This window comes from Accipiter gentilis, chromosome 18 (genome assembly GCF_929443795.1).
Source record: "Accipiter gentilis chromosome 18, bAccGen1.1, whole genome shotgun sequence".
In the NCBI taxonomy this organism is placed as follows: domain Eukaryota; kingdom Metazoa; phylum Chordata; class Aves; order Accipitriformes; family Accipitridae; genus Astur; species Astur gentilis.
The window spans coordinates 12,934,935-12,951,322 of record NC_064897.1 but is presented as its reverse complement, the minus strand read 5'-3'; the positions used below and the strand labels follow the sequence as shown (position 1 = coordinate 12,951,322).

Sequence of the window (16,388 nt, the reverse complement as noted above, 5' to 3'; positions counted from 1 at the left end):
AACTTGTAAATAGTCAGTTTTTACAACTCCTTAGGTTATATTTATATGAATCACTTAAATATGGATTGTTCTGGGATACTGGTAAGGATTCTGTGGAAGGAATTTGGCACCTGAGTAGAATTTCTTGATGGTTTCAAGAGCAAAGAGGAATTGGGAGGTGATTTTTAGAATGTTATTGGGACCTGTTGCCACACTTACCTGCATTCATAGATGAAGAGGCACAAACGATCTATCCGTGGTTTGAAAGCAGAAAGTTGCCAGGAGGGGACACTAGTGTAGTCATCAGTTCAGCTTTCTAAAGTTGCTTCTAAACTTTAAAATATGGGTAAAATATTTGAGGGTTAATGCTGCTTTTGTATTAAAAAAAATTGAAAGCTGTGGAGTGAATGCACTTTACAGGTAAGCATAAGTGCTGTGACACTTTACTTTTGAGTATCTCCTATCAAGGCTTAAAAGAGCAGAAATGCTATATCTTGTCTTTAAAATAAATACCTATGTTTTAAAATTCATATCTGGAAGGAATAAATTTGATAATCATCAAAGGTAACTTCCGTCTTCAGACTCAACAGGAAATTCAAATGCCTGTCAGTCAACTTACACAAGTCACCTCTCAAGCACACAAAAGTCTGAAACACTTTATCAAAAGAGATTAAAAAGAAAAGGAAAAAAGTAATATGCCAGAAAGTAACGTTAAAGAATCAAAATGCCCCTATATCTAAGAAAAACAAGTTTGGCTTGATGTTCTTTAGTACATCATGTTTGAAATGTGAAGCTGTGATAGTAATTGTGAATGATGATGTAATAATGGCACTAAAATATCTGTATCCAAGTAATTCGGGTATTTGTATTTCTACCAAGTTTTTGATTTCATTTCTTTTTTCTGGATGTGCTCTCTGGATGATTCTTTTTTACTTTGGTTGGCAGCGGAGTACTTGATTATTGCTTGGGGAGATGGATTTTTGCATCCCATTATAAAACCTAAAGGAAACAGCAATTGTAAAATTTGGGGGTAGGTGGGTGAAGGATTTCTCTGAATATTAGCCTTATATTAAAAAAAACCCCAAACAACCAACCAAACCACAAACCCTGCAGCTCCTGTGTTTTTCACAGCAAGTCTTCAGTAATAAAACAAATAGTAATACACTAAGTAATATTTACTGTAACACAAACTTACTTTCAAAAATTGGTAGTATGTGTGTTTGTCTTAAATGCATTTATTTAAAAACAATTTTTTTAAAACTTATGGCAGAATTACATTTATTTTTTGTTTAGTGCTCACATAAGATTTTGATGTTTCAGTCTGATAGGAATCCTGAGAGTCTTATCTAAGCTAATTTAGATTTAAAAACACCAAAGTAGTCTGAACACACCTTGCACCAGCGAGGGGGAGGGAGGGATGGGATTGCCAGCAAAGATCAGGATTTTAGTGTGTTAGCACATTAATTGAAACTTACTTTTTGAAAGGCACTTTTTTCTTTATCCATCAAACTTACAGTTCTAAACAAGTGACTGAATTTCAGACCTTATTTGAGTGTGTGGGGTTTTGAATGCGGGTTGTGTTTTGTTTGTTTTAACAGTGAATGAATTTTTCAAAATAGGGGAAAGATGACGCTGAATCTTGTTTAGGCACTGCTGTGTTATCATGCGTGTCCCAGAACTTGTTGGGCTGTGGTGTGACTTCCAGTGAGATGGAAGCTGCAAGTATATACCTTGGGAGCTGCCCTCCTGTAGGTGGAAAAATTAAAAGGCCATTAATACTTGATTAATAACCCCCAAGTAATATTTGGGGTTTATTTCACACTGCTGTCTCTTTAGTCCTTGCAGGTACAAGATGTTGCCAGAAGTAAACACCTGTAATACACCCTTTGCTAAGGAAATACAGCAAAGTCTTATTTTTCACTAGTGGCAGAATGCTGTCAACCTATTGCAGTGCAGCTGGCATCGCTCTACAATTGAGAGCGCAGTAATGCATTTTTGTAATACTGTAATATCCAAGCATTATAGTCTTAGCAGCTAAGGATTTACTAATAAAGAATATTAATCCATAATTAATGTTGTTTCATAATTATTGTAACAATACTACATGTGTATATACAGAGTAAGTCAGATCATTGTTTCAAGGGTTTTCAAACATAATATAATTTGTTCGAAGTGCAGCATAGGATATTGTATGGAAATCTGTAGCTCTGTGTAAATTGTTTTTAAAGCACTTCAGACCACAGAGTTTTCTTAGATGGAGGAATTCATGTGATAAAAATGTTAAACTTCTGTTTGTCTGCAGATGGTTTCCTGAGCATTTTTTAGCTGGACATAATGTAGGGATGGTCTAGTAGAGTTTGCTCTGTGCATGGTTGAGTTCTGCATGTCCAACAAATATTGTGAGTTTTGTCTACAAAATCACGTACTGTAAAGCTACACACTGCAATGATAAACTTCTTCGTGTATAATACATTGTAGTAGACAGAGCTGCTACTGGGAAGAGAAACTTGTAGACAAGTTGAAATAAACACTTTTTCAGGTTTTGTCCATTTATGCTGTTTGCATACTGATAGTGTGCCTGGACTCACACTATAGTGTGCCAAGATCTTGCGTTTCAAACATTGAATTACTACAAGTAATTCAATCTTTTTTTAGATTTTTCTTCATTTTGAGTTAAGACCAACAACAGTTTGTCAACTCGGATTTTTTTTTTTTTTATTTGACGTTATTCAGTTGTTTTAGCAGTTTGCTTGGAAATCTTGAGTCCCAGGTTGCTTGAAAGGTGCAAAATCAGCAGCAGTCTTTAAATAACAAGAACATTTCTACTTGTTCTTCTCATCTCAACAGTGGATTAAAGTAATAATGTCCTCATGTAATCAGTGGAGAATGAAGCATTTAACCTTTCTTTTATTCTTCTGTTTTTCAATTAGAATGTCAAAACAGGGTTTTTTCTATTTTCATATTCAATACTGCTTTGTGACTCTTTGTATATCTCTGTGTGTGTATATGTATTTCTAAGTAATATCTTAGCCTTTAAAAAAAAAAAAAAAGACTGTCAGAAGCTGCTTGAAAGAGAAGTTTAAGTGAAGCTGTGAATTAATTTCCTCTGGCTTGCATTGAAGCCACACGTATTGGCTATCTTGCTCATTAATTTTTCTTTTTACTTTTTTGGACTAATTGGGGTTTTGGAGTTTGGTTTCAGCATGTAATATACCGCATACTTTACCACTCAAATTTCCTGTGATTTTTTTTAAGTGCTTTGGATGAGAATGAGTCTTTTACTTATAGGAAGTCAAACCTCCAGTGTTTGCCTTCCTGTTCTTAAAGATACTTTAAATACACATTATTCCCATGTCAGTGCAAGTACATCTTAATTTTAAAGATGGGTATTTTAAGAACATACGAATAACTTACAAAATATTCTTGGTATTTGCTACCTTAACTAAAATGTGACTGTAGGATTCAAAATTGAAGAGATTTTTATTGGTAATGTAAATCCAATTTAATTGTTGATTTTCTTGTGGTTTTGTTTTTAGCTTATTTCCTGTGAATCATGTTTGAATGGTATCCTGAGTACAAATTGTATACTTTTTGAAGGACTTGAAATATTGGAGTAATAATGAAACTTTATCCCTGGGCTGTTGGCCTGAAAACAAAAGTCAATTAAAAAAGCATTTAAAGTGTTGCTCCCTCTAGCTTTTATTGATGCATGTAGGCTTTTTCATATTGAAGAATATAAAACTCATTAGATCAGTTAAATTGACTTTAACAAAAGGGAAAGCCATAATATGATGATTTTCATCTGTGCTGGTTTTATTTTAACTGTCACTTTGATTAGATTTGCTTTCAGCAGGTTTAAGTGCTTGGTATCTGACAGTAGGAGTTCTTGGTGAGGATAGCTCTGCTGAATTGGTGGCAGCTTGTACAGAAGGAAAGCCTGTGATATTAGCGGCTAATCCAGCACTGTGCTCGATCTGGTGATTTAGTTGAGAATAAAATTAAACGGCTACACACTAGCTTGTGAATTTGTTGTCCAAGTATATTATATAGTATCCCTGTTTTAGGCATCTATCTGTGGGGACCCCCTAACAGGGAATCTTATATCAAGTATCTGATTAAAAAGGATAATTACACACCTGTGTTGTATAGTAAAGTTCCACTGCAAATTAGCTGTGGATCATTCAGAGTTTAATTATCCTGTTCACTGGTTTAATAATCTTTCAGTGTCTGTGGCTTGAGAATTACTTTCCTCTCCCTTCCACAATCTATGCTACATCAATTTTCAGGGAAACAGGGAATAGTCCGTAAGCTCTGGCCTGCTGGAAGAAGATGTTCGTATTTGGCAAGCTAGTGCAATTTGAAGGAAAAGTCAACTCCATGCCACAAGTTGGTTGATCGTTCCCTATCTTGTTGAAAAGGATGTTGGAGAAGCCAGGGGAATAGAAAAAACTGTTTGAAGAAATTTGGAAGTTTGGAAAAAAACCCAAGAACAACAAAATACCCCACCACCACCCCCTGATCCCCCCCACAAAACCCTCTAAATTTTAATAAATTGATTCTATAATAACATTCATACTGGGCTCTACAGTAGCTGAGAAAAGCAGCCAAATATAGGAGAAAATATCTCTAGTAGTTTGATATGTCCTGTCTTCAAGGTATCTAATGTAGACATTCGTCTGATCACCCCGTGGGACTCGGCACAGGGTCCACCATACCCTGGGCCACAGAGCACTGACACCAATATGAGGATGCTGCAAATGGCGTTTATTCAACTGCGTCACGCCCTTATATACTGTCTGTTGGTCATCCCGCCTCCTTTAACCCTTCTCTTTCCGTACATCGCGAGATCTTCCGAGCGCCAATCCCTACAAGTCCCCCCTCACTATGGCGGATGACCGACGGTACAAACTGGCGTTACAGCTATAAGCGATCCCACCACCTCATGGTAATTCGTGTACTGGTGGGTACCCGCACTCTGTATAAAGAGTTTCCGCACGCAAACAGTCAGTGCTGGTATCCCACAACAAACCATAATAACCACCACCAAAAGGATTCCAAATAGGGTCAACGTTTTTCAGTCAATCAAAGACAGGAGCCATTGCCAGGTCGACGAGAGGAGATTGTCAAGCCACTGTCACCTGCCTCCTGTAATTGATTGGCTTTGTCTAAAAGCATATCATAGTCCCCTGCTTATGGGGTACACACAGCGGTTGCTGTAAAGTGGATCTGCGGTGTTCAAAACATCGGTCACACCATTTTGATGCTCGGTTGGTGCGTCTCCAGAGTTGTTGTCCACAGCGGTCATACTTGACAAGCACCCAAGGGTCACAACGACCACAGTGCAGGTACTCAGATGATCTTCTGAACGGCATCCTGCAAAATAACTCACAACAAATCGTTATTGACTGAGGTCTGGTTTCAACCACCGTGACGGCACCCAGCACACACGTGAGTCTGGGTGCTCTGATGATTGTACTGCAGCATACCCTCTTCCCTGTGTCACCAAGCGTCTCCCACCTTCCCACTTTCCTGTTTCTGGGTCTTTCTTGTTGGGTCTCAACTAGTGCTGCTTGTAATCTGTTTGTCCAAGCTTCTTTCTCTCTAGAGCATGAGTCCAACACCTTCAGGACTCCTTCCATGCCTGGCCAGGCCTTCGATTACGCCCCGCGTAATCCGCCGATGTCCAATCACGTCGGGGTCACCACTTGTAGACACTCGTCTGATCACCCCGTGGGACTCGGCACAGGGTCCACCATACCCTGGGCCACAGAGCACTGACACCAATATGAGGATGCTGCAAATGGCGTTTATTCAACTGCGTCACGCCCTTATATACTGTCTGTTGGTCATCCCGCCTCCTTTAACCCTTCTCTTTCCGTACATCGCGAGATCTTCCGAGCGCCAATCCCTACAATCTAACAGAGTATATTTGTGGTTTTCACAGCATTTGCCAGAAACTGATTTAGGCAGAGATGAGGATTTTTGTTTTGTTTTTCAAGAACCTACACAAGAATTCCTGGCCAACAGCAGTCTGTGGTTCAGTGATTTCCAGAGGCAGAGGTGGTATCTTTGTATTTTACTGCAGCTGATGGGTTTCTGTATTCATTCCCGAACCCAGGCAAACTCTCAAGAAGTTCTTTCAGAGTTGCTAAACGGAGCTGCGTGCTGCAACTGCATGTATGAAGGGCTAACACCTTTTTAGTTTTGAATTGCTACCATCTAGTTTCATTTGGTGTGTCCTGGTTTTCCTGTAGGTGCGGTGATGCATTGTTTACCATAAAAGCCTGAGTGGTAAAAGGATCTTTATCACATCCCCAGTCTGAGGCCTATCAATCTATTTTTGTCCCTTACATGTGGAAAGTGTTCTATACCCTTTAGTCATCCTTGTTGCCATTTCTCTGGAACTCTGTGGGGTTTTTTTATATTTTGTATGTGTGTAAGGATTAATCTACACACAAAACTTCCTGTGAATTCTCTGTGAGATGACCAGACTGTGAAAAGGTATCTGTTCCAATACTAAGGTTTTGTTCCATGGTAGAAGTGGTGAGCTCAGAGCCCATTATTGAATATGTAAAATACAAGGTGGGGTTCACTTGCATCATGGTATGTTACCACTATTAAATATCACTTGCTGTTTTACTGCTTGTGGTCCTAATCTTATATAGTTCCTCTGTAATTCTTCAGTTGGGCCTTTGTTGTTGTATCCTGAATAGCATTCTTCGTATGAGATACTCTCTGGTAAAGTTTTACCTCTGTATTCATCCCCTTTTTGAAATCAGGATGAAGAGTATATGTGAGCTCAAGCCCTTGCAGGTCTTACTCGTATCTTTTCATTCTTTTGAACCAGTTACCATCTATGTGACAACCTTCCCTCTTACGCTCTGGCAGCTTAGTTTCTTTGAGGAGCTTTGATGAGTGACCTTATTGGATGCTTCTAGGAAAACCAGGTTCTCTTGACTTGAAAGGCCTGTTTGCTTTTTTTCTGTTGTTTCTTGTTTGATTTTGTTTGTTTGTTTGCTTGTTTGTTTTTTTGTAATTGTTAGTTTTTTATTTACTACTACTAAGTCTGTTGGGTGCCTGAGGTATGGCTTTCCTTTTCAAAAGCTGTTGGTGACTTTTCCCTGTTGTAACAGATTTCATACCTGTTAACTCAGTTATTTAGAATAGTTCTGATGGTTTTGCCTAGTACAAACCGTAGGGTTTACGTGGTCTGTAGACCTCTAGCTGACCCTAGAAGCTCTGTAAAACTTGACATAGAGTCAAGGGACCTTCCAATTCTGTGGAACTGAGGTAATTTGGATACCTTGGATAACAGATAAACTCTGTGGTTACAGAAGACCATCTGGCTGCTTCACCTTATTCAACCAATACTTTTATTCATTGGACAATCTGCATTGGGCCAATTAGGTAAGCAAGGGTGCCATAAAGGCATCCCCAACTGTGAAAACAAATAGAGGAAAGTAATGCAACTGAGTTTTCTGCAGTGACCTTACCCTTCTATCAGCCCTCTTGGTTTTTTTATTTATATTTATTTTTTTAATTTCTTTTTTTGGTTGAAAAGCTTCCCAATTCTGAAGTTTGAAAGCTATGTTAGGTGTGAGATACAGGGTCTGTCTCTCCCCTTTTCAGGCTCTACACATTTGCAAGTGGTTCCTCAGAGCCTGCAATGTATTTATTTTTTTGACTTGCCTGTTTGTGAGTTTTCATTGCAGCTAGTATTCTTTCTCCCATTTGAACACTTTCAGAATTTTTCTTTCTTTCAGTAAACTTCTCTTACCTTGCTATTTAGTGATGCTGGCCTGTATTTTGCTTGAAATAATTTTGAAATAAGCAATACACATTTTCCCTGCAATATATTACATTTTCTGTAATGTAGAAGAGTTTGTCCTTTCATTCACTGCAGGGATTTCATCACCTTAATTTTTGCATATCTAGAGACTTGGGAGATGAGGCAGAGATCTTAGTGCTTGTTTGGATTGGTTCAGCCAGAGCTCGTGTTTGCAATTCTGTATTGGGTACACAATCAGCAAGTTGCCAGAGTAGCGTGTTTTTCTAAATAGTTAATTTTAAATTCAATAAATGATTGTATTTGTTTTATAAATATTAAGTGATAAATCTACAAAAGGATATTTTTACTTTAGAATTCATTCCATTAATATAAGGAAGCTGCTTAATGAGCACATGTGTAACTGCAATTCAGAATGAGTTTAAGAACTTTGCAGAGAGCTTTGTATGGCTAGTAAGTTAGTTTGAGAGGAGAATTTAGATATTTTCCAGATGGGATCTCAGCAGTTTTAAGTCTGGCTTTATCAGTTAATAAAAGGGATTCATGCTATGTGACAGTTATTGAATAACGATTTGAAAATGACTATAGGTCTTGCAGCACAAAAGGGCTGATGAGTTTCAATGTTTCTTGCACAGAAACTTGTATTTGATGGGTTGTTTCACTTGTGTTCTGTGTTGCATCCAAAACTGAAAAGTATTTTATGCTGCTTTTGTTGATGCTGAATAGAATTGAAGGATGTGTTATCAACTGACGAGGTCCGTAGCGAAGTTGCCTTAAAAAAATTTCTTGGACTGGTAAAATTTTTGCAGTATAAGAAATTTGCAGAAAAATCAATTGTGTTAGACATTAAGAATAAGTATTCAGATTGGATTCCTCAGATTGGCAGTTCTGAGCAGAAGTAAATGTATTCATATATGGAATCACTAGATTATTATTTTTTTTTAATGTAAATTCTGGGAATAGACATAAAATAAGGAATGGCACTCATGGGTTGAATTTTAGAAATAGTCAAGAATTTGCCTTACCAAGTACAGTTCGTTTGTCAGGTTGTTGTTCTCTTGCCCATCTTGAATATGTTTCTAAAGCTAATGACTATTTTTAAAAGAAAAGCAAATTTGTTAAGAGAATAATGGGTGAGGAAGAATTCTGTCTACTCTGAGGACAGGTAGTGAGTTGTCTGTCTCTGTGTAGCTAGAGCTTGTCATCAGGAGAGGCACATACAAATTTCATAAATACAAATAGCTTGTATTTATGAAAGGTGGTTGGTTCAGATGTGGTCTTAGTCTTGGATAACTTGTCTTATAAATATATATATCAGCTTGGAAAGCAACACTAACAATCTGGGCAGTAGTGGCAATTTTATATTTTCTGGCACATTGTCTGATTAAAATTTTCCAGATGAATTATCTATGGTCATATATTAAAGACCAACATGCGGTTTGCTTTTATAAGCTGTGAACAGCAGATATAAACCCTATTTTTCCATTTATGTATTCAAGAGCACAAGCACAAACTATTGTATCTATAACATTTAGTATACCTATACTTAGGAAGGAAATGGCAATATAAATGGTAATGCACAAACTCATGTTTGACTATTCGGTCTACTTGTGGGCATATGAAGAGTGACAGACTATGAAGACAGACTTACCAGGGTCTTGCAATAACTTAATAAGGAGTAGAATACAGGTCTCTTCTCAGCTGATGCAGTAAATGTATTTTGCGGATCCTTTGATGCCTCATTTGTCCTTTCATGCCATGTCATGTAATTGTCAAGTCGTCCATCGTGAAGCCTTCAAAGGAAGAGATGAGGTGAGGAGGACATCCTTTGGAGAAGGTCCTTTGAGTCAGTAATGGTAATACCCTTTTGGTGGGTTGTGCAAGCCGTGCAAGATAGTTGAAGACTATCTTATTTTTAGATTTGCTGCAGGTGTGCTGAGAGTGCTGAACTTGGGCAGAGTGAGAGACTTGATGCTTCTCTGAATGTCTGGAGTTAACTACTCAGATAAACTGAAAACATAGATAGTGACAGAAGTAAAACAAGCACTGCAGATAACATGCTATTTTTTATGGTGTTTTTATGTCCCAGTCCTGATTTTGGTATTAATCAATTCCTGATGCCTTTAGCCATATGATATGTGCATTAATAAAAGTTCAGAAGATTTGCGTGTTCCTTTTGTTTCAACCATTTTTATTCCTGATTGTTTGAAGTTACTATTAATGAGTAATATTCAACATCTATTTAATTTGCTTTCAGTATTGAAGGCATTGGGAGATGGGTTAACAACAGGGAAAAAATAAGAGAAGAAAGTTGAAGGCAAAAATAACACATGGGATGGAAAGGAGGGCTGTAAACCCAGACAATATTTTCAAATTACATGCAAGAATAATTACAAAAGAAAAAAAAACAGAGAAATATACTTATTAAAAAACAGAGAAGTATACTTATTAATATAGGAAGACATAAGCATTGCACATAGGCATGCTGGAAATATGTAGCATAAACAAAACCATGAATAGAAACAAGAATGTAAATGATGTTATGTAAATAAGAGAAAAATGACTCATCTTTTGAACTTTGCATATGTAGTTTTTTTTCTTGTGGTTGTCTGGACCCATATATATACTTTTTCTTGGTTTCATTGAAGAATGTTCTTTCTACTTGAATAGGTCAGCTGATAGTTAAGATGTGAAAACATAATGGCAAACAGATTTTAAATTGCTACACGTATCTGGAGAACATAGCTTTAAACTGTATAGAAAAGGAAGAAATTTTAGATATCTGTGATGTAGTATTTGAGTGAGGCATTCTGAGATATTACTAACAGTAGTCCAAATCCAGGAAAGCTGCTTGTGTGATCATGCCAAAGCTGGGAAGAGAGCTGAAAGAGCTCGTGAGAGACATGATTGTGGAATTCTTTTTAGGATGTCAGAAAGCCTTGTGAAATGCAGCTTTATATAATTTACTGAAGAATTTATCAAGTTTAGTTAAAAACATCAATTGCATAAGTCAAACCTTTTAATAAAATCCACATAGTTAGGCCTAATTATAAGCTCAAAACTGAATCATACTTCATTCTGAAATAGTAGTGAGTTTGATATTGAGACTTATAATGAACCTAAAGATAATGCAAAACACCAATCATATTAAAATGAGCTGCTCTGCTGTCAGAAAAGGTGAACAAAGGTGTTTGTGTGAACTGTTGCTAAGAAGCTGTTAGAAAGCAGCAAAGATGTCATAAGTATTCACCACCTGATTTCTTGATAAATATACTAAAAGAAAAAAAAAAATCTCAGTCTTTAAACGTTTTCTGTCATGTCTTCTGTGTGCTGAGTTTACTGAAATGAATCTTATTCGTGTAATAGTCTCCTAGGGCTCATTAAACTCAGTCTTTACATCAACACACAGTAGTCTGGCATAGTTTTAGTGTGCTGGGCGATAACAAGGCGATAACAATATACCCACAGAAATTTAACTTCAGAGCAGACCTTTTGAACTTGTAAATTGTTGTCTAGCTTGAAGAAAATTCTCAGAATTTGTGCTTAGCTTGATGGGATTTTGGGAAGCAAAGGCAAATAAACCTACAACAAGAGAACAGCGTTTACTTCCATTTTAATGGATTTTATTAGCGACTTCTTTTTCCCCTTTATCTTCTATGTGTGGAAACTACAAACTACTGATTAGGTAGATATAGATTTGCACAATGAATCTTTCTTCAATGGCACTTTTGTTTTTTGTTGTTTTTTTTTTTTTAATAGAGTGAAGCTAGATCAAACCTGCCTGGATGAAAACATTTCTCACTCAGGAGGCAGCTCTTATGTTAATGACACCTTGCATTTTAAAAATATGTTGCATTTCACCAGTCTGAATCTCTGCGGAAGTTCAGAGAGCAGTAACAGAGCAAATGATGAAAAGTTAGGTGATGAAAGAAGATAAGCTTAGATAAAAATGTGAAATATGATTTAATACTCATTTCCTTTTTCTTTAAAGAGTTCATTAGCTGACAAGGAAATACCAAAATTCTTATCAAGAAGCAGACTTTTCATTGCCTAATGGTAGACCAGAAATCATTTGAAATTTGCAACCTGGACAGATCTTGTAGCATGGTTGTTTTTTGTATGTGTTGGTACAAGAAAACTAACTACCAAGGTATTATATGATTAACAATCAAATTAATTCAGTTAATGTTACGTGATTGTAAATACACTTCTTTTTATAGTGATGTAGTATTAACTCTGGAGTATGAAATGGGATGTTTTAGTTTGTTCATGCAAATCAGGTTTAACTGTGCCATAGTTCTGTTGTGCATCTTGACTTCTGGATTTATGCCTGGAAGGAATTTCTGAAGTAAAAGTACTTCCTATCGTTCTGTGTGAGATCAAAGGCAAAGGGCAAGGATGAATGTTAAAATAATTACCTTGGAAAATATTTTGTTTTCATGCCAAGAGGATTTTCAAAGGATAGGATTGCAGTGTGTGTCTTGGACTTAAGATCAGTATGGCTGAAGCTGCAGATTCCCATACTAAATACAAGCATTTTCGCATAGATACAAACCCCTAATTTTTAAGTTAGTTGTAGACATTAGTGAAGCTTAAGAATAATGTCTTGCTTCTCTACTGAACGTTGTATTAACCTTTATCCACTGTACTAAAAGTAAAGGATTTGATACATGCCTTCCAATTAGTAGAATTTACTCCAAATTCAGTTAAGTAATTCTGTGCCCAGCTGTGGCAGAGACCAGGAGGTGGGCTGTGTTGCTTTTTATGAGGCATCTTTTAAAATATAACATTTATAAAATAGTCTCCCTGGCTTTGCTTTCAGCTTGAATGATAAGCAGGAAAGCGTTTAAAAAAAAAAAAGAAAAAAAAGAACCAAAATCAAAGTGCCTGGGGCATAGCTTTTGTCTTCCCACAAGAGGGGAAAGACGTAGTGTGTTCATGTGAAAAAATGAATATACAATAAATATGGAAAGAGGCCTGTGAGATACAGAAAATCAAAACATAGAAGACTTCTATACTACTTGTGTTTGTGGGTGAATTAAAAGATGTTAATCTCTAAAAGGAAGGGGGTTGAGTATCTGTTTTCTTTGACATAGGATTTTTGCATGTGAATAACCTGGCTTTTGGTATCAAAATAAATTGTTTCATTAAGAAGCTAAATGGTTTCTTTATGTTTAAAGAGATTTTAAGTGGAGGTAAACTCCTTTGGATCATATATATTACTTGTTAGACAGTTCTCTACCCTTCCTTCTTGCCTCCCCCACCCTAAAAAAAAAAAAAGCAAAAAAAAAAAAAGCTGCCCAGAAATCACTAGGTAAGATAATTCTTAAATTGATTTGGAGAATATTTAACAGATTTGTTGTCTTTGATTTATGAATTGTGCTGCTTAGTGTTCAAATCATATGCTATCCTGAAAAGGTTTTCAGTCTGTTACAGTGGTATCATGTAATTACATTGAAGCACATGATGATAGTGTTTAAGCCTTAGGATGCCTTGCAGGGAAGTAGTGCAAATAATTATCTGTGCATCAGTGCAGATTTAAAAAAAAAATAAAATAAATCAATACTGCTTGGTGGCTGAGTTTTGTGTATTCCAATTAATGATTTTAGATTTGACTTAAAGTTCTGGAATTGTTTGGAAGTAGGCCATCTCATGCTGAGATGAAGCATCAGGCCATTTTAAATTAGATACCGAGCATGCTCATATGAAGTACCCACTCTTTTTAGATTTTGCAGTGCGCGTCTCGGTTCCCTGTTAGTAGAGCTGTCACTCAACTGAAGTAGAGGAGAGCACAGCATGCCCTTTTGTCATCTTTCTATCACTGCACATATGATTTCTCTTGGAACTGGAAAGTTGAGCTGTGAGACAAGCCTTGCTGTTAGATCGCCAGTGTTTTTGGTGAGTTGATATTCATCTCTTTCCTTTCTAACGCCTTTAGATATCTCAGATAAAACTCAGCTTCATACTTGTCTCTATTCTCTAATAATGGTATCTATTTGAAATGTCTCTGCCATCGCTCGCTTCAGTGAAATAATTCTGGTATGTGTGTATTAATTTCTTTACTGGAGAAGAATTGCTTTTTTAACAGGAATGCTAGGTGGTTTCTCTGAGAAGTCCGAAACATAGGCATATATCCTTTTTCTTCTGACTTTAAATTAGCTAATTATTCTAAATATAGCAACAGTTCTTTAACCATCACTTTTCAGTCACTTTTCATTTTCTTTATATTCTTAGTAAATTGGTTTAAAACCTAGATTGTTTTGTGTAGCTCTTATTTTGTAAGGAGTTTGAGTAGTCTTGGAAAAGATAATTTTATTTATGTAAGACAATGCTGAAGGATATTTACAGTACTTGGTTTCAATGCAAATTGCTAAACAGGGTAAGTCAACTGTTGTCATCTGTTAGTTTTGCTAATAGATATGCACATATTTCCTCCTTTAACCAGCTGAGAAATAGAAAAAGGCATCTCCTAGTTCTTTGTTATGACTGAGATTTTGCACTTTGGTAGGATATAATAGGAATTGCTGAACAAATTTATAGTCTTTATAGTAGCTAAAGTGAATGTTTGATACAGCTTAACATTTAATTATCTTTTAATTAACTTTTAATTAGCTATGGGAAGGCAGGATTTATGTTTCAAAATATTACCAAAGCTTAGTTCTTGCACTTGATTTAAAATCTTATTTTCCTCCACGATCATCTGCAAAATATTACTTTTAAAAATTCTTTAATGCAATGCATTTAACTTGTAGCAAAAAGTCAGTTGACAATATACTTTTAAAACATCTCAACTGGGGTTGTAAAAAGCACTGAGTGAATTGATAAACTCTGACACCACCCACCCCGGCCTCCCCCCTCGCCCCCGCAAAAGTTTGTTCCTCATTGCACTTATCTCCCAGTAAATAAAGGTGATTTGGTATCATGATTGAGCTTCATGCATGTTTTAAGGATTCAGTTGTGACATACTAGAGTTACTTCCTAAAATACAGTTCATGACTGGATTGAGATTGGAGGTCTTAATACATTCACATGTATTTTTTGGTTGGGAGGGTTGTTTGTTTTTACAAGCAGATACTCTTTGTCCTGTTGTGATTGTGTGTATAGACTTTAAATAGTCTTCTAGATAAAAGATTTGAATTACAGTGGGGAAAAACTGCTTGTCAGTGAATTCACTGAGCCCGACAAAAGAGATTCTTGCTAAACATAACCCCTGTTATGATTCCGATTGACCTGATTCATGGGAGTAAAATCAATAAACCCATAAGCTTCATCATTGCCTTGACAGTCCAGGTTGGAAGGGAGACAGGGTGGAGAGTGATGTATATGAATCTTGAGTACTTGAATGTTAGTTTGCTTGACCCCCTGATACAGGGTTCTCAGTGGAAGTGATCTAAATGGGTGTAATAGTTAAGATTTTTGTTAAAGCCTGAGGATAATGCATTTAATTGAGGCCTTGCTGTGGCGAAGGGCTGTCATAACCTGTCAGAAAACCTGCACTTTGGCTGCCAAAACAGGATTCTAGTGTGCAGCTCTGACAAATGATGAAAGAGAGACAGCGAGGGGTAACTGCAAACCTGTGTTGTGCAAAATATATTACTATACTGAATTGTTATCTTCAAAGCACATATTATTTCTAATATTAAGTTTTTGCTCTTATAACTAGAATATGTTGTTTCATAATGGTGGTGCCTTCAGGTACCATGAGCTGTGTGTCTCAGATCTGGAAAATGCTACAAAGCCGTATAGATTTGCCATAGGACAGTTTCCAGATGAACAGCAAACATGGAGAACTCAAGGCCTTCTAGGAAGGGAACAAAGAGATGAAAAAGGTAAAGACTTGCATTAGTGACTGCAGAGCAGGCAATAGGAATGGGAATATAAGAGGAACAGAGTTCTAAAAGGTAAACACATGCAAAAAAAAAGCAGCATTTAGCTGTTTTGGCGGTGTTCCTTTATCATTGTGAGCATGCAAAAATTTGAGATTTCTGGTTTGGATTGCTGAAGATGTTTGACCTTAGTATGATTCTACTGAGATATCTGTTTGAAATGACCAAAGTTACACAAAGTCATATTTTACAGGTTTTGTAAGGGAGCATTTGTTAGTCTCAATGAAAGCAGAAATTTGCAAGTGTTAAACATCTCAAGTTATTTTTGTAACCTTGATCTTGTCTATTTTACTTTTCAGAATAATGTTCATCCTTTCCTTTGAAGTAAATGCTGACTCTGGTTAGTTTTCCAAAAAGAGGAATTCCTATATTATAGTTATAAAGGTTAACTGAAGTTTTACATGCAAGATACTGTCTACTCTGCAGTGCTACTCTGGTCTATACCCATTTTATTTAGCATATTTAGCATTTATTTAGCCATGACTTTTGGTCATGGCTAGCATGCAGAAAAGTTTGCCTTGTGTTTATGATCTTAATGGTGATTGCACATAAATAGATGGATTTGAGATCTCTGAGAACCTGACACCCATACATTACCTTTTCTTTTGCTGTAATTTTACTGTGTTAGTTTTGTTAATGTCTTTATATATCTGCGTGCGTATATATGTATACGCACACGCACACAGAGCATATGCAGAGAGGGAGGGTGAATGTGTATAAGGGCTGCTGGTTGTACA

At 36.5% G+C, this 16,388-nt stretch overlaps 1 protein-coding gene across 14 annotated transcripts in view; it reads left to right on the top strand.

The window, feature by feature from the left end:
• Positions 1–16,388, top strand: part of PLEKHA5 (pleckstrin homology domain containing A5) — a 172,915-nt gene that overhangs the window by 52,902 nt on the left and 103,625 nt on the right. The window contains exon 1 of one of the 14 annotated variants that reach the window (XM_049821695.1): positions 13,644–13,663. The exons of the other annotated variants lie outside the window; for them this stretch is intronic. The gene's annotated coding sequence lies outside the window, so the exon portion shown is untranslated. Of the gene's footprint in view, positions 1–13,643; positions 13,664–16,388 lie in introns of those variants that run through there. 14 annotated transcript variants of the gene reach the window in all.